Here is a 23,858-nt window from a genome sequence, read left to right as displayed (position 1 = left end):
CTCAGACCAAAGGGGGCTGAATAATTACGCACACCCCATTTTGCAGTTATTTATTTGTAAAAAAAAAATGTTTGGAATCATGTATGATTTTCGTTCCACTTCTCACGTGTACACCACTTTGTATTGGTCTTTCATGTGGAATTCCAATACAATGGATTCATATTTGTGGCAGTAATATGACAAAATGTGGAAAACGTCAAGGGGGCCGAATACTTTTGCAAACCACTGTAGTTTTATAAATAATTATTGTAAAAAAAAAAAAAAAAGCAGCACTTTTTTTCCATTACGTTATTTTCACTGCAGTTCCTCTGTAACTCTCTTGTGCCACTGCCCAAGAGAGATAGTGTACCCAAGGCGATGTGACATGAGATAAACATGTAAAAACATATTCATTTTATTTTGCTGCCGGAAATATTTAATTTCTAGACATGGAAGTGACAACTTCTGTATTGTTGGTACCTTGGCAGGAATTTAGTAAACATCACTGATAAACCAATTACAGCCATAATGTTTTCCTGGCACAATACAACTTCTTAGAGTAGGGAGAGATAAAATACATGATCTATTTACCTTTTTCTAACTCTGGGACACTTATTGGGCTGGCACTGAGGAGAGACCACAACATTGTCTAGTTTGTTAATGTTTAAACAGAGGCGTTTTAACCCATTGGCAGTCCAGGCGGTTGCTTGGAGCACAATGATGGAGAAAGGCACAATTAATTACTGTCAGTCCAGGTGAAAAAAAATATTTTCCCTGTCTTGGAAGAACGTTTTAAGGGACTGGAGAGAAAAAGTTTCTTCTTATCTGTTAATGACTGCATCTGGACTGCCACTGGTAAACAATAACATTCAAATGTGCACTAGCCAATTGATCAACATTGGATCTCAGTTTTCCTGTGCAGAAAACACAGCAACAGACAAGTGTGCTCCCAGCCTGAGGACAGGACAGCATGTTGAGATCAGGAGTAGCAGTTATGAGAGACACATGCCCTAGTGAGTCTCTCTGTTTGCATAGTGTGACTTGCTGTGAGGGCTAGTGCACACCAAAATCGCAATAGCAAAACTAGCGCTTAGCAATTGCAGTTTGGTGAAGCAATTTTTGAATGAATGAAAGTTTTTGCTCAATCAAGCAGAATCACTCCAAAAAAAATGCTACATGCAGAGTGTTTGTGACTTTGAAAAATCACAAAGTTGCTGTGGGAACACCCCCTCATAGGGTAACATTAGCCAAGCGCTTTTTAAAGCGCTGAGAAGCACTCTTGGTGTGCACCAGCCCTGAGCGTAGCAGCAGGTCTGTGTTCTTATGAGGGCTCTGTCACATGTGGAAGTCATCTTGTATAGCACTGACATCTTCTGCAGCACTTTACAAATCACATAGTCATCAGAGGAGCTCACAATCTATTCCTTACCATAGTCTAATGTCCTACCATATTATTATCATGTATTTATATAGCAATGACATCTTCTGCAGCACTTTACAGAGTACATAGTCCTGTCACTGACTGTCCTCAGAGTAGCTCACAATTCAATCTTACCATAGTCACATCTAATATCCCCTACAATATTTGTATTTATATAAACACGTCCTTGTCTCTCACCTGGAAAGCTACCAAAATGCGATCACCAAGAAAAAAAATCCTCCTACCTATCACAGGAGATCGCAAAGGCCGCCAACAGGCCAGCCCAACTATTCCGCACAGTTGATAGACTCTGTAACCCATTCTGTCTAAACCCTACTATAACGCCCTCAAAGGAGCTATGTGAGAAATTTGCTTGCTACTTTGCTGACAAAGTATCCTCTATTCGGTCTCTCATTCAGTCCACAGCACCTAAGACTTCTTCAACTCCTGGAAATAGTTGCAAGAACAACCTAACACCCTGGACTGACTTCAAAAGTATTAGTGAGGAAGAGATCTCAGACATCCTCCGCCAGACCTGGACCAACTAAACATATGCTGAAATGCGCTGACCTGCTTGGTCCAGCATTTCACAAAATAGTAAATTGCTCTCTGCAAGCAGGGAGGTTTCCTATCTCTCTAAAAGAAGGAATCATCAAGCCCTTCTTAAAAAACCTTCCATGGATCCAGATGCAATGAGCAGCTACAGACCTGTCTCCAATCTCCCCTTCTTGGGTAAAGTTATTGAAAAGGCTATCTGCAATTTGAAACCAAGCTGTCAGTAAACAACATCCTGGACCCTCTACAATCTGGCTTTAACCTCCCTGCCGGTAAGCCCGAATTGAGCTCAGGCTATGCCGCGCAGGAGGATTTCTCAGGCCCTGCTGGGCCGATTTGCACATTTTTTTTTTTTTGCAACACGCAGCTAGCACTTTGCTAGCTGCGTGTGCACTCTGATCGCCTCCGCGCCGATTAGCCGCCGCCACTTGCCGCGCCGCCCCCCCCCCCCCAGACCCCGTGCGCTGCCTGGCCAATCAGTGCCAGGCAGCGCTGAGGGGTAGATCGAGACTCCCAACGATGTCACGACATTGCAACGGGGGAAGCCCTCCAGGAAATCCCGTTCTTTGAACAGGATTTCCTGATCTGAGATCGCCGGAGGCGATCGAAGAGGGCGGGGGGATGCCACTACACAGCGGCTATCATGTAGCGAGCCCTGGGCTCGCTACATGATTTAAAATAAAAAATTTAAAAAAACTACTCTGCTGCCCCCTGGCGGTTTTTAATAGACCGCCAGGGAGGTTAAGAAACACCACAGCTGTGAAACAGTCCTCATCCAAGTCTGCAACGATCTGCTCATGGCAAGGGACAGAGGGGAATGCTCCATCCTAATCCTGTTGGATCTCTCAGCGGCTTTTGATACAGTTGACTATGAAATCCTGCTTAACAGACTGCAGGAGTACTGTGGCATCAGTGGATCAGTCCTCCAGTGGTTCAGATCATTCCTGACAGAACACAGAGAGTATCCCTAGGACCCATCATGTCTCAACCTGCACCTCTACAATTCGTAGTGCCACAAGGATCAATCCTATCCCCTCTGCTGTTTGCAATCTACATGTTGACACTCGGTACAATTATCCAACGGCATGGCCTGACTTACCACTGCTACGCCGATGACACACAGCTATACCTGTCCTTCAAACCTGGTGGAACAGACCCTACTCCAAAAATAAATTCTTGCTTAGCTGAGCTACAGGCATGGATGAATGATAACTGGTTGCTGACAAATGCTGACAAAACTGAGGTCCTTTTTGTCCAAAGCCAGCGCTCGCCATCAAAACAGCTCTATCCTAAAGCAACCCCAATCAGGATTGGGAATTCAGGAATTCAGACATAAACCGCTCCAACCTTGTGCACAGCCTTGGCGTACTAATCAGAAACCAAATTTCATCTGTAGTTAAATCTTCCTACTTTCATCTGAAGAACATTGCAAAGATTAAACATCTGATTCACCCAGAGGATCTTCCAACCCTAGTTCACGCCTTCATCACATCACAGCTGGACTACTGAAATCCCCTTTATACTGGCCTCCCCAAAAAGGACCTGCGTCGCCTGCAATTTAGTGCAGAATCCTGCTGCCAGATTGCTAACAAACCAGCCTCGCCATTGTCAATTACACCGATCCTTCGCTCACTGCACTGGCTACCAGTAGAATGGAGAATACTCTTCAAGATTGGACTGCTGACATTCAAATCCCGGCACAATCTGGGCCCTGGATACGTGAAGGACTTGCTGAAGCTGCACCACACCTCTCACAACCTCAGATCAGCAAGTTCTATAAACTTGGTCACTCCCAGAGTGCACCTCAAAAAATCTGGAGACAGAGCCTTCTGTCATGCTGCCCCTACTCTTTGGAACTCCCTGCCACACCCAGTAAAGACAGCACCATCCCTGGAGCTATTCAAATCCAGACTGAAAAGCCACCTGTTTAGCCTGGCATTTCCGGACTTATAAAATTCTTCCTCTGTACCACAATGGTCTTAGCCATGCTTATGCGCTTTGAGTCCTACGGGAGAAAAGTGCTTTACAAATGTTAGTTGTTGTTGTTGTTATATAGCACTGACATCCTCTGCAGCACTTTACAGATCGCATGGTCATGTCACTGAATGACCTCAGATGAGCTCACAATCTAATCCCTATCAGTCTAATATTTTCAATATGGGATTGTTTTGGGGGAACTCAGTTGACTTATTATGTATGTTTTTGGGATGTAGAAGAATATGAAGTATCTAAATGAAATCTGGAGGAAGATAGAAACTCTCCAATTTTTTTTTTTATTATTGTGTGTGTGTGTTTAAAGGGGAGGGGGCACAGGATTTCTTGCCTGGAGTGACAAAAAGGCTAGAAGCACCCCTGTGTAAATAAAACCATGGGATGTCTGCATTCATTTTTAGGAGTAGGGTGCCAGATGACTTAAAGGATATCCAAGGTGAAAATAAACTGATGCGATAAACAATAGTATCTATCATCCTTCTCCTAAAACTGACCTTTTATTTACATATCCCACAGTTTTATTTTATATTTAATTCTAGTTTTTAAAGTGAACCCGAGGTGGGGTTCTGACAATGAAATCCGCATACAGAGGCTGGGTCTGCCTATACAGCCCAGCCTCTGTTGCTTTCCAGATCCCCCCTAAGCCCCTCCCCCCCCCTGCGCTCTGTCTGCGATCACCCATAAATCAGCTGTGCTGCCAACACGCAGCGTGTTACAGCGGGCTGTGTTAACCTCTGTACTGTCAGTCTGTTGCTCCCCCCCGCCTCCTGCATAGCTCCGGTCCCCACCCGCATCCCTTCCCTCCCCGCTGATTGGAGGGAAGGGATGCTGGCGGGGACCGGAGCTATGCAGGAGGCGGGGGGAGAGCCGAGACTGACAATACAGAGGTAAATACAGCCCACACAGCGCGGCTGTGATTTATGGGTGATCGCAGAGCACAGAGGGGGCTTTGGAGGGGGATTGGGATAGCAGCAGAGGCTGGGCTGTATAGGCAGACCCAGCCTCTGTATGCGAATTTCATTGTCAGAACCCCACTTAAGGTTCTCTTTAAGTTTTTACTGTTTTAATGTCTCTGCTCAATAACTCATTCATTGACGCCAACACGCAGCGTGTTACAGCGGGCTGTGTTAACCTCTGTACTGTCAGTCTGTTGCTCCCCCCGCCTCCTGCATAGCTCCGGTCCCCACCCGCATCCCTTCCCTCCCCGCTGATTGGAGGGAAGGGACGCTGGCGGGGACCGGAGCTATGCAGGAGGCGGGGGGAGAGCCGAGACCGACAATACAGAGGTAAATACAGCCCACACAGCGCGGCTGTGATTTATGGGTGATCGCAGAGCACAGGGGGGGGCTTTGGAGGGGGATTGGGATAGCAGCAGAGGCTGAACTGTATAGGCAGACCCAGCCTCTGTATGCAAATTTCATTGTCAGAACCCCACTTAAGGTTCTCTTTAAGTTTTTACTGTTTTAATGTCTCTGCTCAATAACTCATTCATTGACGTATGCTAGAGCTCAAATCTAGGAGCTATTGACCCTTTTTATCACTTTACTGCTCTCAGAAGCCATTTACTGATTTTTAACCTTTTCAGGCATAGAAAGAAAAAAAAGGAACACAGCATAGTTATTTGTGAGCTTGGCATTGTACATACACATGTCTATCCCATCATTGTCGCCTCAGTTGTCCTGTAAAGAAGAATCAGAAGATTTGAAACGCTGTGCGTCTCATACACCCCGCACATTTTATGCTGTTTTATGAAGATGGAATAAAAGATTTTTTTTTTTTTTAGATGGTATGGAGCTTTACAGGTTACTACTGGAATCCTGTTCCACTCCTTGATAAAGCTGAAGGATGTTAGAGACCTTGCGTTCTTTCTCCTTCCATTTAAGGATGCCTCACAAATGCTGTATAGGGCTTGGGTCTAGAGGCGTGCTTAATCAGTCCATCTCCTTTATCATCTTTAGCAAGGCAGTGAGGAGGTGTGTTTAGGGTCATTATGTTGGATTACTACGCTGTGACCGAGTTTTTGAAGGGTGTGCATCATGCTCTGCTTCAGTATGTCGCAGTCCATGTTGGCACCATGGTTTCCTCAGTGAACTGTAGCTCCCCAGTGCTGGCAGCACTTTTGCAACTGAAAACCACTTCACACACACCACCATGCTTGACTGTAGGCACAGCATATGTCTCTACGCCAAACCTGGTTGCCGCCACACACGCTTGACACCATCCGAACAAAATCCGTTTAACTTGGTCTCATGATACCGCAGGACAGGTTTCCCATAATCCATGACCTTAGTTTCCTTGTCTTCAGTTTTTTTGTGCATCATCCTTAAAAGAGGCTTCCTTCTGGGATGACCATTAGGCAGACAAATTTGATGCTATGTGCTGCATATGGCCTAACCCTGACAGGCTAATCTCACCGCTGCAGCAATGCTGTGAGCACACATTTATTTGCAAAAGATAACCTCCGGACATGATGCTGAACATGTCGACCATGGCAAGGCATGTTCTGAGTGGAATCTATCCTGTTAAACTGCTGCATGGTTTCGGCCACCATGCTACAGCGCAGTTTGAGGGTGTTGGCAATCTTTTCATAGCTTAGAGCAAAAATTCTCTACCATGAAGTGCCATATTGAACTTCTAGTGACCAGTTTTGATAGTGTGAAAGGATAGCACCAAATTTAACACACCTGCTCCCTTTTCAAACATGAGACCTTGTAACACTGTACATTTTTTTAACTTGGGGGTTTACAGGCTTTTGTTGCTAGTGATTTAGACATAAATGGCTGTGCGTTAATTTACTTTTAAAGCGGATCCGAGATGAAAAACTAACTATAATAAGTAACTTGTCTACTGTATATATCTTATCAAAAGTTTAGATAGTTTACACAGCAAATCTAGCTGCAAACCGCTTCAACAGTAGATGATTATTTCTTCCTGTGATACGAGAGCAGCCATGTTCTGCTTGTGACCATTACACACAGGTAAGCTGATCTGTATCTCCAGCCCTCAGTCTGTGAAAACTTTACTCCTCCTCCCCTCTGCCTCTGAAATCCCTGGCTATTAACCTCCTCCTCCCCAGACTAAGCGCCCATAAGCCCTTGCTACATGGGTCTGAGTGCCTAGGCGCTGGAGAGCTGTGGGCGAGGCTTGTTTAGTTTATAGGGAATTAGGGTATTAAAAGAAAAATAAAAGTATTTGGCTTGAGGAGTGGCCCTATGAACTATGTGAAATAACACAATTATGCAATAAGTAAAAGTTTTTAAAAGGACCGCAAATTTACTGTTACACCAGCTGTACACTGACTACAATGTAGCATATCTACAGTTTGTCATAGCTTCAGTGTTTCCCCATGAAAAGCTTTAAAATACTTACAAAAATGTGAGAGGTACTCACTTTTTGAGATAGGGTATCTTGTCCATCTCTTGTGGGACATGTTAAGAGGGGACCCTGTGCAGGAACGGTGGGCTCGTGTAGCCTCTAGGCTGTCCAGAGGTTTCCATATACTGAGGGTTTTTATTTTCAGTAAATTTGACTTGCGTGCAAGCATTCACTTTGTTCCGATGCAGGGAACTTGGATGGGCGGGCGGGCGGGTGGAATAGTTCGAATAATGTTTCTGAAAAGGATATTTGCTTCCATCTTGTACAGTTAAGAACATAGATGGTGTAAGCAGGTAATTGGGTAGACAAATAAACCAGCTTTATTTCACTGGCCCATATGCAATTAACTTTTTCAACTATGTTCTCCTAGGAGATAATTTTCATCTCCTATTTAAAATAACTTTTCAGCATTTTGCAGTTGAAAAAGTACCAAAAAGTTGGTGAAAAGGTACTATCCAATTTAGTTTGAGTATTTTCTTGCTTGCTGGTGGTTTAAAAGGCATTTTATGGCAAGGTCTGAAAATATCACCTAGGAGAAAACTCAAGAGAAAAAGGTAATTGCATATGGGCCCCTATATTGATTTGCATGGTTAGCCCAGTGGTTTAGAAAGTTTAGACTAGGTTAAAGCCTGGTACACACATCCAATTTTTGGGGGCCAATCACTGACCAATTTTACCACTGTGTAGTATTAGGGTTTACCTACAATCTGTACATAGTATTAAAAATGTATTGGCACTCATACTAGAGCTGGTAAATTAGTCTAGGCCAGCGCTGTCCAACTGGCGGCCCGCGGGCCGCATCCGGCCCGCCAGGCCTCCTGTTGCGGCCCGCTCGTCTCCCCGAGATGCAGGCATGGCGTGCGCTATGGGTGCCATGCCTGCTCCCTCTTGTGTGGCCTCTCCTGTGTCCCCGCTGCCTCACAGCTCAGACCTCACAGATCGCGGCGACTGAGGCAAACAGAGTGTGCATGGTACCCGCACGGAGTACGTCACATGTGGAAGTGACATCATTAGTCACTTCCGCATGTGATGTTCTGCCGCGTGGGTGTCATGCGCGCACTCTGCTTGCTTCAGTCGCCACGATCTGTGAGGTCTGAGCTGTGAGGCAGCGGGGACACTGACACAGCAGCGGATCAGAGGTAACGGGCGAGGCACTGGACACCTCACTATCTAGCTGGGGAGGGGGGGGGGGGTGAGAGGGAGACACCTGTCACTATCTCACTGGGGGGGGCACCTGTCACTATCTCACTGGGGGGGCACCTGTCACTATCTCACTGGGGGGGAGGGGCACCTGTCACTATTTCACTGGGGGGGGGGGGCACCTGTCACTATCTCACTGGGTGGGGACACCTGTCACTATCTCACTGGGGGGGGGGGGGCACCTGTCACTATCTCACTGGGGGGCACCTGTCACTAACTGGGGGGACACCTATCACTATCTCACTGGGGGGGGGGGGGGGGCACCTGTCACTATCTCACTGGGGGGACACCTGTCACTATCTCACTGGGGGGACACCTGTCACTATCTCACTGGGGGAGGCACCTGTCATTATCTCACTGGGGGGGGCGGCTGTCATTATCTCACTGGGGGGCACCAGTCACTATCTCACTGGGGGGGGGCACCTGTCACTATCTCATCCGGTCACACCACAGTATCACCGCCAGCCCGGCCACAGCAGCACCGCCATACAACTTCACCAAAATCTTAAATTGCATTTAGTGGAAAGTGCAGCCAATCTAATTGGGGGGTCTGCGGCTCTAGCAAGAACCTTCGGCCCTCCACCATGGTCAAAGTTCTGATGCTGTGAAACTGTTAAAGAAACACCAAACCTTTTCAGTGCTGTTGAGTAGATTTTTAGTCTGGAGGTTCACTTTAAAGAGACTCTGTAACAACATTTTCGGCCTTATTTCTTCTATCCTATAAGTTCCTATACCTGTTCTAATGTGGTGTGTCTTACTGCAGACTTTCCTAGTTGCACAGTGGCTGTATTATCACTGTTATATAATCTAATTTTCTTTCCTCTGATGGCTTTGTCGGGCTAAGGCACTCAGGCTGGAATGTGCAGCTCAGCTTGGGATAGGATAGAAGCTATACACACCCTCTCCACGCCCCCTGCAGGCTCTGTGTGAGTCACAGACTGAGCTCCTCTGAGCCTATCACATTCTGATAACAGCCATGTATTTTGTTTGTAAACACTGCCTTAAACTGGCAATTACAAGACAGGATTACAGCAGGTAGTGGCAGAAACAGCACAGAGGGACCTAGGAGAACATAATGAATAGAATGGTATTCTTTTTATTGTACAAATTTTAGAGTACAGATTTTCTTTAAGACTATGATATTCACTATGATGATAAACTGGTTGATAACTTTTTGAGTTTCGGTTAAGTAATTGTTGTGAAACCAGTTAGTCCAATCTCTAGTTTTGACCAAACACCCCACCAACAGTATTATTTTTTATTTATTTTTTTTGTAGATACCTTCGCAGGCAGTTAATCCACTTTGCTGAGACATTGTTTCACCAGTGCATATGGAAGGCTACTTGCATAACAACTGGTGGGACTAGAAGTCAAGAATTTGGAAACACTGGGTTCAGATGAGGTATAAGGTTAGGGCTTTTTAGCCGACGTGAGAGTGATATGGAGGCTGCTACATTTACTTCCTTTTAAACATACCAGTTGCCTGGCAGTCCTCCTGATCCTTTGTCTATAATACAAATTGTATCCATAGACCCTGAATAAGCATATGCAGATCAGGTACGCAGACTCAGGTTTTACTGGATTAGCCATGTTTGTTCCAGGGTTTTGACTTGGACACTACTTATGCCAGAACATCAACAAGGTTGCCAGGCAGCTGGCATTATTTACAAGGAAATAAATATGGCAGCCTCCATATCCCTCTCCCCTCAGGTTCCTTAAAGTAGACCTAAACACTAGCCAACCCTTACAAAACTGCAATTTTGCAAAGCGCTTTTGAAAGAGGACATTTTTGCACATTCCTGAGATGGTACACTGTGTGTGATTTATGCTTACCTTGGGCTTCTTCCAGCTCCATGAGGACCGTGTGCTTCCTCACCGTTGTCCCGTGGTCGCCTCCAGTATCATCTTTAGTGTGGGTCAGTTGTGGTGTTCTGCACATGCCTGGCTGTCAGCACGGCCAGGCTGCGCATGCGCAGAAGAACCCCACTTAAGTAGATACTGGTGGTTACCATTGGACAACGGAGTAGCCGGGGAGGATTGCAAGGGAGCCCATGTACCACATGTCATATGTTGGCACAGGGCTGGCGTAATATGTTGGCGCTTTATAAATACAATAAATAATGGAGCTGGAGGAAGCCCCAGGTAAGTATAAATACAGCAGTACACTGGTGAGATTCAGAAAATTAGAATGTTGTGCAAAAGGTAATTTCATTCATTCAACTTAAAATGTGAAATATATGAATTATATGAAATAGCCTGGTCTTGTTACATGGAAAGTGAGATATGTCAACCCTTTATTTGTTAATTCCTTGTAGTGGAGCTCTTCCTCAAGTGCACCTGCGATGTGCCACGGTTGAACCAGCTGCACACTGGCTCACTTGTCAAATTGTAGAGATGAAACCGGCACCATCTGGATAAGTATAAGCTCTTTTATTGGCAATCAACAGCTGTCATCACAACGTTTCAGGGCAGCCGCCCCTTTATCAAGCTGAGCTGTTAGCCATTAAATTTACACTGACATCAAACCACTTTATACATCAAACATAGTGAGTAAATAATCAATCACAGTAACTCTCTTCATCAACCGATCCTACAGTCTGTCCTCAGAGTGGACCTAATGAGGAACTATACTGGTTAATCTCAATAGGTATGTTTGAAACTAGATCCACCCACTCCTCACACACTCACCTATGGCAGAGCTGCAGAGTAATGCCTCAGTGTCAGGACACATATGGGTGTACCTCCCAGCAGGTGCTTTAAGGTGTCACAAGTTAGTGGAAAATGACACTTTGTGAAAAAAAAAACAATAAAAATCAATTTCCGCTAACTTGTGACAAAACAATTAAATCTTCTATGAACTCGCCATACTCCTAACGGAATACCTTGGGGTGTCTTCTTTCTAAAATGGGGTCACTTGTGGGGTTCCTATACTGCCCGGGCATTTTAGGGGCCCTAAACCGTGAGGAGTAGTCTAGAAACCAAATGCCTCAAAATCCTTAAGGTACTCATAGGACGTTGGGCCCCTTAGCGCACCTAGGCTGCAAAAAAGTGTCACGTGGTATAGCCGTACTCAGGAGAAGTAGTATAATGTGTTTTGGGGTGTATTTTTACACATACCCATGCTGGGTGGGAGAAATATCTCTGTGAATGGACAATTGTGTGTAAAAAAAAACAAAACTCATTTACAGAGATATTTCTCCCACCCAGCATGGGTATGTGTAAAAATACACACCCAAAACACATTATACTATTTCTCCTGAGTACGGAGATACCACATGAGTGACACTTTTTTACAGCCTAACTGCGCTAAGGGGCCCAAAGTCCTATGAGCACCTTTAGGCTTTACAGGGGTGCTTACAATTTAGCACCCCCAAAATGCAAGGACAGTAAACACCCCACAAATGACCCCATTTTTGAAAGTAGACATCCCAAAGTAATCAGAGAGGGGCATGGTGAGTCCGTGGCAGATTTTTTTTTTTTTGTCACAAGTTAGCAGAAATGGAAACATTTTTTTTTTTTTTTTTTTTTTTTTCTTTTTTGTCACAAAGTGTAATTTTCCGCTAACTTGTGACAAAAAATAAAATCTTCTATGAACTCACCATGCCTCTTAGTGAATACTTTGGGATGTCTTCTTTCCAAAATTTGGGGGGTATTTATACTATTCTGGAATTCTAGCACCTCATGAAACCTGACAGGTGCTCAGAAAAGTCAGAGATGCTTCAAAATGTGAAAATTCACTTTTTGCACCATAGTTTGTAAACGCTATAACTTTTACCCAAACCAATATATATATATATATATATATATATATATACACTTATTGGATTTTTTTTTATCAAAGACCTTGTTCTTTCCAGACATGTCTTCTGTAGTTTATGGCACTGGATGTTTTCACCTGATTTCTATTGAAGTTCCCCAGAAGGTTAAAGCTTCCTGCTCTTAGCTGCCTACTCTCCTTTGCATAATTTATGACGTATGAGGATAACTAAAATACCTGGTATCTAATGGTCCTCCCTTCCCCATACAGCATACCTGGTATCTAGTGGTCTCCCCTCCCTCCCCATACAGCGTACCTGGAGTCTACTGCAGAAAAACGTAGTGTGTACACCGCTACACCCACCAATCACCTCCGACAGTGCCCGACCAGGTCAGCAAGGTTTTAATTCCTTGTTGTATGTACCTCCGCACTGTTGGATAAGAAATATTTACCTCTCTTTGCACCTTGCACCTTAATGACCACTTTACCCCTCCCTTGGGCGGGGTTCGGAGGAACAGGTGCATTGATGTCCCCTTATATAAGAGGACTTTTTACCATTGTTTGATCAGCTATGATTAAGAGCTAGTATAGCTCGAAACATGTCAGCCTTTTGATGCATGTGTTATTATTGGATATGTCCTAAATAAAGTTTTGGAACCTTGGACAAGTGCGGACTTCTGCTTCTGTACCTGGAGTCTAGTAGTTACACCTTCCCATAGCGCATTTCCTTGACGTCAAGCTGCCTCCTTCCTTCTCCCCCTTCGCCTGCATCCCCTCTTGGAACGAACCCACCACACCGCAACTCTCCATGTATTCCATTGCATTGGATTTGGCCTGTAGTGTTTTGCTCGCAATTAAGCACTAGAGGCCGAAACTGACTCAAAGGAAGACACTGAAACCCTCTGCAGTGTGTCTGGCCTTGGATCAGGTACAATGCTTTTCCACCTTCTCTGCTGCCAGTACTCTGCAAGAGGGCACAGAGGGAGGATGGGTGGCCTCTAGATACCAGGGAAACTCTATATGGGTTAGGGCAGGTGGACACTAGACACCAGGTAACATGCTATGGGAGGGTGGGTACCTCTGAACAGCAGGTATCCTGTATGGGAGAAGGAGGGGGAACCACAAGGCACCAACTATGCTGTATTGGAGAGGGAATCATTCCATTCACATGACCTGAGTTCAAACCAAGATTTTGCTTGGGGAAGGGGGGGGGGGGGGGCAATTTAAAGAGCAAAAAAATCTGTTTATACAGATTGTAGTACTCAAGGGTGCACCGATATACATGTGTATGCACCGTACACACAACAGCATGAGCTATGTAAATGCTGACAATGGTTACAGGGCACAGAGAGAATACTGAATTTAACCCTGGCCACAAGGATTATAATAACCTAGTGGAAGACCCAGTATTGCCCGTGATAGTATTTGGCTGCTGTTGGCTCCACCCACCTTTTCTAACCTTAACACACAGACTCTCAGTGACCAAGTTTGTGAGCTCTTGGGTTCCTCTGCATCAGTAATTTCAATTTTCCCATGGGAATGAAAAAATCTGATTAGCTGTTTGTGGCTCCGCCCGCTTTTCTGAATTTGAGCCTCAGTCACCCAATGACCATCTGCACCAGTTTTGAGGCATCTGTGAACACTTACAATAAGGTCACTTACAATAAGTGACCTGTGGGCTCTTACAATAATGTATATCCTGCACAGCCTGATTTTTCACCACATGGACAATTTTTACCATGTGATGAATCTCTGCCTAACGTTACTATATCTGCATCTACAGTGGATCATCATGTTACAGAGGGAGATACTTCCTCGAATGGAACTGTTTATAACGATATTGCAGTCAATCTGGCTGATTCTACTGATACAGAGACTCATGCCAAATTAGACACAGCAACAGAGAATAATTATAATTTTGATCCGTCTACTAACATAGATGTTTTTGGTAATTTGATGTTAGACTCTGAGCGCAAAACTAAGTTCATGTCAGTTTTTTCAGATAATAACAGCCAGAACTTACTCTACACTCTATTTGTAACACTTTAGAATGTTTACTAGACAAAGAAGTATGCTTATGGTGGGATGTTACCAGTATAAAGCATTATATCAGTAAGGGCATTGTACCACGTGGCCTTCGTATTAAAAAAGTTCCTACTACTATTTACTCAGACAAATTTGTCTTAGAGTGGAATCAGATTCCTTCAGAATGTTCTTTACGTCTGAGACTCATTGTGGTCTATGAGGAACAAAAACTTGTGGACCTCAAATTACAGATTGATAAAACCACGCAGGATTTCACAAAGTACAATGCCCTTGCTATTTATGATGATTTGAATTCCAAACTAAAATATAATTAGACAAGTTGGAAACAATCATCATGGAGACTAAACGTATTAAGTTTTTAAGGGACACTAACGACTACAACAAAAACTTAGTCTATGAGTGGGGCAGATGGGAATCTTTTCAAAGGTCACCAAAATCTATTCTCAAAAAATGTACCCCTAAAAAATGTCAGTTTTGATCCCCAAGACACCTCAGGCTCCCAGTCACATCAGATTTTTCTGACTGTTCTCTCAGCACTTTACAATCAGTTTTTTCAAGTACCAACAATGTGTCGGGGGACCCTCCGGTGTCTCAGACCTCGGGTGCACCCTTACAGACCCCATCCTATTACCAATTTTCAAAAAAGAAATCCAAACAAAAGAAAAGATGACCAAAATTAAGAAAACCAGACGAGCAGGCAGGAAACACAGGAAATCCCCGACCCAGATAGTTCCCTGTATAAATAATGTTGTTAACCTCTCTAGTCAGGTCCTCACTTCTGACTAGGTTGCACTTCTTTCTAGAGGACTTTCATTTGCTCCATCTAGTCATTTCAATTTGTTTAGAACCATTCTAGATCTCAACAAGTTTGTTAGAAACCTTGTAGTGAGGAAACCTTTCCTTGACGATTATGTTGACTCTTGCCATACACAGATGTCGTTGCCTGGAGGCCAAATCACTGATGTTCCCTCATTCTTAGACATTAAAACCCTAATTACACTACAATCTCTAGATGAAACCAAGACACCAGGTATAGGCATACAAGAAGTGGTTCCTGTTGAAATTTCTAATCCCTCTTTTTATCCTGTTAATACCAGTTCTCCCGTGCTGGATAAATTTCAGGACTTCGTGGAAAAAGAACTGAGCTGTTTGACCAGGGTGTCCAGGGCCCCATCTGACCTCACCCCCTCTGAGCGTCAGACGTTAAGTGAATTGCAGAATGACCATGATATTGTGATACACTCGGCGGGTAAGGGTGGGGCAGTTGTGGTCCTGGATGCCCGGGATTATAGGGACAAGGCCCTTAGAAAGCTTGGCGATGGGGATGTGTATCTGCCCTTGCTTTGCAATCCCACTTCCGACTGCGCTCGGGACCTCCGGGAGCTGCTGGAACGCGGGGTGAATATGGGGGTACTAACTAATAGTCTTTCTGAATTCTTGTGCCCTCTTCATCATGTTCTCCCTGTGTTCCACCACCTCCCGAAGACCCACAAGCCGGGCGTTCCTCCAAGGGGCCGACCTATTGTTGCAGGTTTTGGCTCCTTCGGGGAGCGAATGGGTGGATGCACATCTCCAGCCCCTGGTGTGTAGACTGCCGGATGTCACCATGTTCTTTCTAGCCTTGAAAGGTTTGACTGGGTTGGGTGTTTCCAGTGGGTGACATTAGATGTCGCCTCTCTCTATTTTATTCCTCATGCACTCGCCTTGCAAGCACTAGAATTTGATTTGACTACATATTCGTCTTTTGATTCTTTACTACAGTCTTTTTTGCTAATGGCTGTGGAGTACCTCCTCACACACAACTTTTTTTTGTTTTTGAGTTTTATCTCCAGAGATGCGGAGCTTCCATGGGGGCAAAGTTTTCCCCCTCCCTAGCGAACCTCTACATGGGCTGGTGGGAGGAGCTCTGCATCTTTGGGGATGATAACCCTTTTTCCTCCTATATCAAGTGGTATGGGAGGTATATAGCTGATTTGTTGTTGGTGTGGGGGGGGGGGGGGGGTCCTCCGGAGCTTTTGGGTTCCTTCTTAGATTATTTGAATGACAATCAACTCAATTTGAATTTTACGATGAATACTGATCCAAATGCTATTGATTATTTGGATCTTACTCTCACTGTTGATCCTTTGTCACGATCAATCTTTACACGTACCTTTAGAAAACCGACATCAGGTAATTCTATACTTCTGGCCAATTCTTGCCACCCTAAGCACACCATTGATGCCATTCCCACAAGTAAATTTATTAGAGCAATCCGCAATTGCTCTAACTTGGAGGATGTAAATGAGTGCACCCTGGTTGAGTCGAGGCTACAGAGAGGTTACACTGACCAACAATTTAGGTCAAGCCAAGGCTGCCAAGAAGTCTAGGAAGGAACTTCTGGTGGGGGGTAGGAGACGGCGGGGTAGAACAGGTATGGGAGCTGTTACTTTTGTAACAGAATACAGTCTGGAATATAAGAATATTATAGATGTTATTAAAAAATATCTTCTGCATTCAGACCCAAACTCAAGCTTGTTCTTGGCAGAGGTTGGTGCTTCTCGGCCCGTAGGGCACGCACTTTGGGGTCCACATTGTCTCCCAGCCTTTTCAGATCCGCCACCTCCATACGCACTCCAACATGGCTTACCACAGTGGGCTCTTACCCTGTGGCTTTTCTACATGTCATAACTGTAAATGTCATGAAAGAGGTACTTCCGTGTTTTCTTTCGCATCGAATAGGTCTTTTCCCATTATGCAATATATCAATTGTGATACCAAATACACAATTTATGTAATTTCGTGCACCAGTTGCCGTATACAGTATGAAGGTTGCACTACCCGGAATCTTCGGGCAAGAATAGGTGAACATTACTGTGGGGCTAACTGGAACACTTTTCAAAAATCTGCGGTGTCTAAACATTTTGAGGGTTGTCACAATGGGAATACGACCTCTTTTAAATTCCAGGGAGTAGAAAGAATGGTTGCTCCATTTAGAGGCGGAGACTTACAGAGACTCCTCCTCAAACGAGAAGCTTTCTGGATTCATCGTATGGGTACTTGTACCCCGGCGGGTTTAAATACCCGCTGGGATATAAGTCTCATATATGACTTTTAAATGATTCTATATTGTTCTTTATCTTTTTGCTAGGTATTCATCCTTCTTCCCCCTTCCGTTCTTTTCTGCACCTTTATGTGCATATTTGACATAAGAAATTGGTTTTAGAGAGTTTTGTCCTATGCTTTGTATATGATCAATGTTACTATGTATTGGATATATGTATTTGTCTCTTTAAGAGGGATGTGTTCTTTGTTGGTCGGTGGGGGTGGGGCCCTCTTTTTCCCTCCCCCACCTTCCGGTTATAAAGTTCCCACCTCTCACCAGGAATGGCATAACTTTGATTAAGGGCGAATACTGAGCCCGATACGCGTCAGTTATTCCTGTGACCATTTCATGTAATTTTATATGTGGTTTCCTCAATAAATAGTTCCAGCTTTTACTATACCACTGTGCTTGCGGATCCTCCTTCATCTGCTGCTATTAACAGCCCCCCAGGGACTTAAATACACACCTTGAATACAAATCAGATGAAATCTATGCACTAAACCCTAATCTAGATAAATTGAATGCAAACTGATACACATGGATGCAGCTAGCCTCAAGTAGACTTACATTTTTGTAAGGAAATTTGTAGCGCTTCTAAATGGAGGCTGCATAGATGTGCAGAGCCCAAAACACGAGCAGATTACACAACTTGTATTCAAACCAGATGCAGCAAACGGAGGACATTGGCTTCCAAAAGCAGTTTGTGCGCAGATTGTTCAGGACCCAGTCGTTGTGGAAGAGTCTAGTACTGAACAGTCTGTGCACAAACTGTTTCTGGAAGCTAACGTCCTCTATTTGCTGCTCCTGTTTTGAATGCAAGTTGTGTAATCTGCCCGTGTTATGGACTCTGCATATCTATGCAGCTGGTCAGTTCGGGTACAGCCTACATTTGAAATCGCTGCCAATTTCCTCCTGTTGTACAATGACCAGGTCTGTGAGCTTTCGGGTTCCTGGCATCAAAAATATGTGACTGGAAGCAGTTTATCCAGCAAAAAAATCAGATTCACTGTTTGTGGCTCGGACTCCTTTAGTGAATTTGAGCTTAAGTAACCGACTGTACCAGGTTTGTAGCCTCTGCCGTTAACAGTGTAAGAATGGTAGCCATTTAAATATTCCCATTAAAAGTTAATAGAGGAATTTTGATTGGCTGTGGTAGGCTCCACCCACTTTCCTGTATATTCATTCCAGTCATCCAGCGACCAATTTTTATTTAATTTTACATTTATTTTATTAATTTTACATTTAAACCAGCAAGACGAGCGGACGCTGGTTTGATCTATGCGCCTGAGCTCTGCACGGCTATTACTAAGGTTATCTGTTTTATTGACATATGGAAGCTGGCTGAGTCCCGTGAAACGCGTTGTCTGCAGTATAACTGTTATTTTAATAAAGACTCGTTTTTCTATCTACGAGACACTTCTTTGGAGGTAAGAGACCTCCTTATTTTATTATTTTAGTGTTTTTTGTTTTTTTCATTACTATTAAATTATCTAGTTATTACCAATAACATACCTTTGGATGCCTCTACCGACATGCTTCACTTGTTTTTCTAACACCTCCTTGAGGTGTCTCTCCTACCTCTGGGCGACACTATCTACCAGGGAACAGGACCATAGGAGGAGAGCGACCGCCCAGATCCAGAGGGTCCGGGATACCGAGCGGAGACGGTTATTCTTCCGCACGCATTTACGGTGGTTGCAGGATTGCAACACACCTTTGTGAGTATATATTATTCACAAATTTACATCTTCAATTTATACTAACAATACTGCACCATAAGGGCTCCCGGTCTCACCTTTTCTATAGGTCGAGGATAACCCTCTCCATTGTGAAGGGAGCACCCAAGACCCACACAGACACATCCAGTGACCAAGTGTGCCAAGTTTGAAAACCCTGCAATTAGCAGTCTAAGAACAGCTGCAGTTTACATTTTTACCATGTAAAATGAATGACTGTAATTTGATTGGCTGTTTTATGCTCTGTCCACTTTCTCTAAATTGTTTACTTCAGTCACCAAGTGACTAATATTAGTGCGCAGAGGAAGCGACAAGGTTGCGTTAACTGCCATGCTGCGGTCCCCATCAGATCAAGGGCTTGATTCACTAACCGGCGCTATGCCGGTTAGTGAGCCCTAATGCTTTCTGGGCGCAAACCAAGGCGTTCGATGGTTTGCACCCATACACTGAGTAAATCGCAGCTCAGTGAGCAGTCGGCAGTAAATAGTGTGTGGTGCGACGATAACATCGCACCTGCTGCCCTGAAAACGGCGCATCGGTTGCCCCGAAACGGCGCATCGATGCGCCATTTCGGGGGCACCCGCCGAGCCGTTTTCGTTGCACCGGGTGCGACCTTTTACAGGACAGCGGGTGCGACGTTATCATCCGTGCACTATTACCCGCCGGCAGCCATTAGTGCGCACAGAGCTACTTAACCACTTTGAGTTCTGATCTGAATGCTTCAGAATGCTGTTCTAATTCTGAATGATTATCCTAACCATTTGCAGCATTTACACAGCTCCCACTGAGGTGTGTATGGTGCGTAATGGATGTATATTGGATAACCCTTGAGTTTATTTTTTAAGCACATTAACTGGATCCGGACCGATGCAGTTTGAATCCACGTCCAGCAGGTGATGCTGCTGCTCTGACTGGACGCAGATTCAGTGTCTCACTAAATGACGCGTTACCGCCGATCTCTCCGCTCTGAACCCTCTGCAATATAAAACGCCAGAGCTCTGTAAGCAGGTCAAGAGCCGCTTTCATTAACTCCTGACTGCATGATCACGGAGACGTCGTAGAGCCAATCACATTGGCTTCCATTGATAGACAGCACCAGGAGCTAATAAAAAGCGGCTGCTGACCGGCTGTCGGCACTCTGCCGTCATAGAGACGGCAGAGAGAGGAGCCTGCGGCAATGGGGCATTGGCGGGTATGTGAGGCGATGTGTCTGGAAGTGGCATTTTACTGTACCAGCAGTCTCTGGTCCTTAAAGCGGAATATAACCCTGCATTTCAACTTTGCTCTAAAACATTATTTACAGTATATTATATGCAACCAGCATTTTTTTTTTTACTAAACCAGCATTGGAAGGGTTACACAGGGCTTTAAAGTCCCTGGAGATTTTTGCAGACGCATCCGAACTTGAGTTAGATACTTTTTGTTTACACAAATGTATCTAAGTGTTTATTGTGACTCATCTCTCTCACTGAGGAGTTGGAGGACAGCCAAAGAGTGTGTAACATTTCTAAATATATACATATAACTAAATAGAATGTAACTATCTGAACGTCTGCACGGAACTTAAAACCTCTGTGTTTAACCCTTCCAATGCTGGTCTAGTAAAAAAAAAATGCTTTTTGCATATAATATGCTGTAAATAATGTTTTAGAGCAAAGTTGAAATGCAGGGTTATATTCCGCTTTAAGGGGGCTAAAACTGCTGGTACGGAAGTGGTTAATGTGTCCCAAGAGAGGACTTTAGAATATGTGTCCTAATCTTTTGATAGGTTGATGAATTGTATGCTTGCATGTTGCATTATCCATAAATGGTTTTGAATATTTTTATGGAAAGCTGGCATTATTGCTACAGTGTAACAACAAATACTAGAACTTGTTTTTTACCCTTTTGTTTCAGGGTCCGGCTTCCAAGCCAAACCTACTTCCATGTAGCATGAAACAAGCCAGGGATTGCAAGGATGAGTGACATTACCATCCCTTCCAAGATGCGGAAGGGCCTTATAAAGGACCCTGACATAGCGGATCTGTTTTGCAAAGAAGATCCAGAGAACATATTTTTGGATTTGCATGAAACCAGACATGGCTGCTTTGGAGCAGTCTATTTCGTAAGAAATGTCAAAACAAGTTTTATCAGATAGGTTTGACTTATGATGAAATTGCTATACTTTAGTACCCCTGGTAAAAATTACAGAGCCGGTCATGACTGGCTTAAATACTTGCCTGATCCGATCCATTGGGTGATGCTCCGCCCCCCCCCCCTTTGGGGACGCGGTCTTGGCCATGTCTCTGAAGCTCTTCGGAAACCTTTGCCTGCGTTGCTGCAGCTCGCCCAGCTTGGCAACCACCAGTTAGGTAGCGGCTATAATTGGAGACTACGCAGAGTTTTAAAATGAAAATCGTCACTTACCATAGCCCGCGAGGTCCCTCTGTGTCCCCTCCGTGTCATTTTGGAATGTGCATATGCAGTTACGCAAAGACGCAGCACTAACGGGGCCTTCAGCGGGACCACGGAGGGGACCCGGAGGACCCTGAGCTACCTCGCTGAAGGAAACCCCAGATAAGTGCCTATTTTTCATTTTAAAGCTCTACTCAGGGTCCCTTTAAACCTCTCCCAAGCTATACCTCCTCGTGTTAAATTGTCGCTTAAGCCTATGAATGTTTTTGAAATGGACAACTCAGGCCCAGTGCACACCAAAAACCTCCTAGCAGATCTGCAAAACGCTAGAAGTTTTAGAAGCAGATTTTCAGAGCGATTCTAGGCATGTTTAGAGAGGTTTTCTAAACATGCCTAGCGTTTTTGGGAGCGTTTTTGTGTAGCAGATGTCATATTGTTACAGCAAAGCTGTTACTGAACAGCTACTGTAACAAAAACGCCTGGAAAACTGCTCTGATCTAGCATTTTTTCAGACCGGTTTGAGCTTTTCCTATACTTTACATTAACCTCCTTAGCGGTAACCCCGTGTGTGACACGGGGTAAGCCGCCGGAGGGTGCCGCTCAGGCCCTGCTGGGCCGATTTACCTAATTTTTTTTTTGCTGGATGCAGCTAGCACTTTGCTAGCTGCGCCAGCACACTGATCGCCGCCGGCCCGCGCCCGATCGCGCTATCCGTTGCGGCGCGCAGGCCAATCAGTGCCAGGCAGCGCCGAGGGGTGGATCGGGATTCCCAATGACGTCCTGACGTCGCTGACGTCATCCCGCCCCGTCGCCATAGCGACGGGGGAAGCCCTCCAGGAAATCCCGTTCTTTAAACGGGATTTCCTGATCGGAGATCGCCGAAGGCGATCGAAGCGGGCGGGGGGATGCCGCTAAGCAGCGGCTATCATGTAGCGAGCCTTGGGCTCGCTACATGATTTAAAAAAAATAAATAAATAAAAAAACTGCTGCGCTGCCCCCTGGCGGAATTTTTCATACCGCCAGGGGGGTTAAGGCAGAAATGCATCTGCAAACCGCAAAAAATGCTGCAGGAGCCTTGTTTGCGGTTTTCTAAAAACCTCAAACCGCTGGTGTGCACCACCCCCATTGAGATACATTAGCTAAGCGTTTTCACAAGTGGCAGCGTTTTTGAAAATGCTACCAAAAACGATTGGTGTGCACCAGGCCTCACACAGTATTTAAGGGTCCAGACAGCACTTAACAATTCAGCAGAGACCTTTTTCAGCTGTGACTAAGCATTGGTGAAATATTGCTTGTGCTCTTCCTGAGATGCTGGACATTTTTGGGCTCTGAATTAATTTGACAAAAAGTCAGACCAGAAAGGCACCTTCGTTTAATCGTCCAAAACAATAGTTTATTTCTGGTGATGTTTCTGGAACCATAGTTGTACAGGCGGTCTAAAGCCCAATCTACACGATACGATTCTTCGTGCGATTCTATTTACGATCCAATTAAATCCGACATGTCCGATCGGGATTCGATTCGATTTGCCATTGTTTTGCAATGGCAAATCGAATTGAATCGAATCCCGATCGGACATGTTGGATTTAATCGTATCGTGTAGATTGGGCTTAAGAAGAGGTGAGCAACTTGTCCTATTCTATGGAGAGGGGTGAAGAGGAGCAGTAGCATCCAGCTGTACTGCAGCTGGGACTACAGCAATGGTCAGCTGATTATTTCCCATCTCAGCAGATCACTGAAGAAGGATTTGACCTTGGTAGACACCTTTTACTGTGCACTAGGTTGTCACAGGCATAACTGGTTTGTAACATGTTGACTAAATCAGAATCTTTATTTCACTAAGCACCACATGGTCGTATAGGTTTGCATAGACCAGCTGTGCCCAACCTACGGCCCGCGGGCCATTAGTGGCCCGCGAGGCCAGTTTCTGTGGCCCGCGCGGCGGTGTCCTGCGGAGGGGGAGGCTGGGGGAGACTGAGGAGGCTGCCCGCAGAGGGGTAGAGGATCGGGTGGTATTGCGTAGTTAAGTATCGGCGTAGTCCCGCGCATACACGCTGGTATTCAGCCCCGGGTAGCGCTGGGATAGTTAGAAAGCCTCGCTCATTGGTTAGTGCAGGAACCTTCCTCCAATAGGAATTAGGCTGATTCCTATTGGAGGAAGGTTCCTGCACTAACCAATGAGCGAGGCTTTATAACTATCCCAGCGCTACCCGGGGCTGAATACCAGCACATTCTCACAAGTATGCGCGGGACTACGCCGATACTTTACTACGCAATACCACCCGATCCTCTCCTCCTCGGGCAGCCTCCTCAGCCCCA

General features: G+C 44.9%; 1 pseudogene; it reads left to right on the top strand.

Annotated features, from left to right (window-relative positions):
* The first annotated feature begins 21,102 nt into the window (after positions 1 to 21,102).
* Positions 21,103 to 23,858, top strand: part of LOC137534598 (serine/threonine-protein kinase TAO3-like) — a 288,974-nt pseudogene continuing 286,218 nt past the window's right edge.

This window comes from Hyperolius riggenbachi, chromosome 1, assembly GCF_040937935.1.
Source record: "Hyperolius riggenbachi isolate aHypRig1 chromosome 1, aHypRig1.pri, whole genome shotgun sequence".
NCBI lineage: Eukaryota > Metazoa > Chordata > Amphibia > Anura > Hyperoliidae > Hyperolius > Hyperolius riggenbachi.
This window is presented reverse-complemented; position numbering and strand designations above follow the sequence as displayed.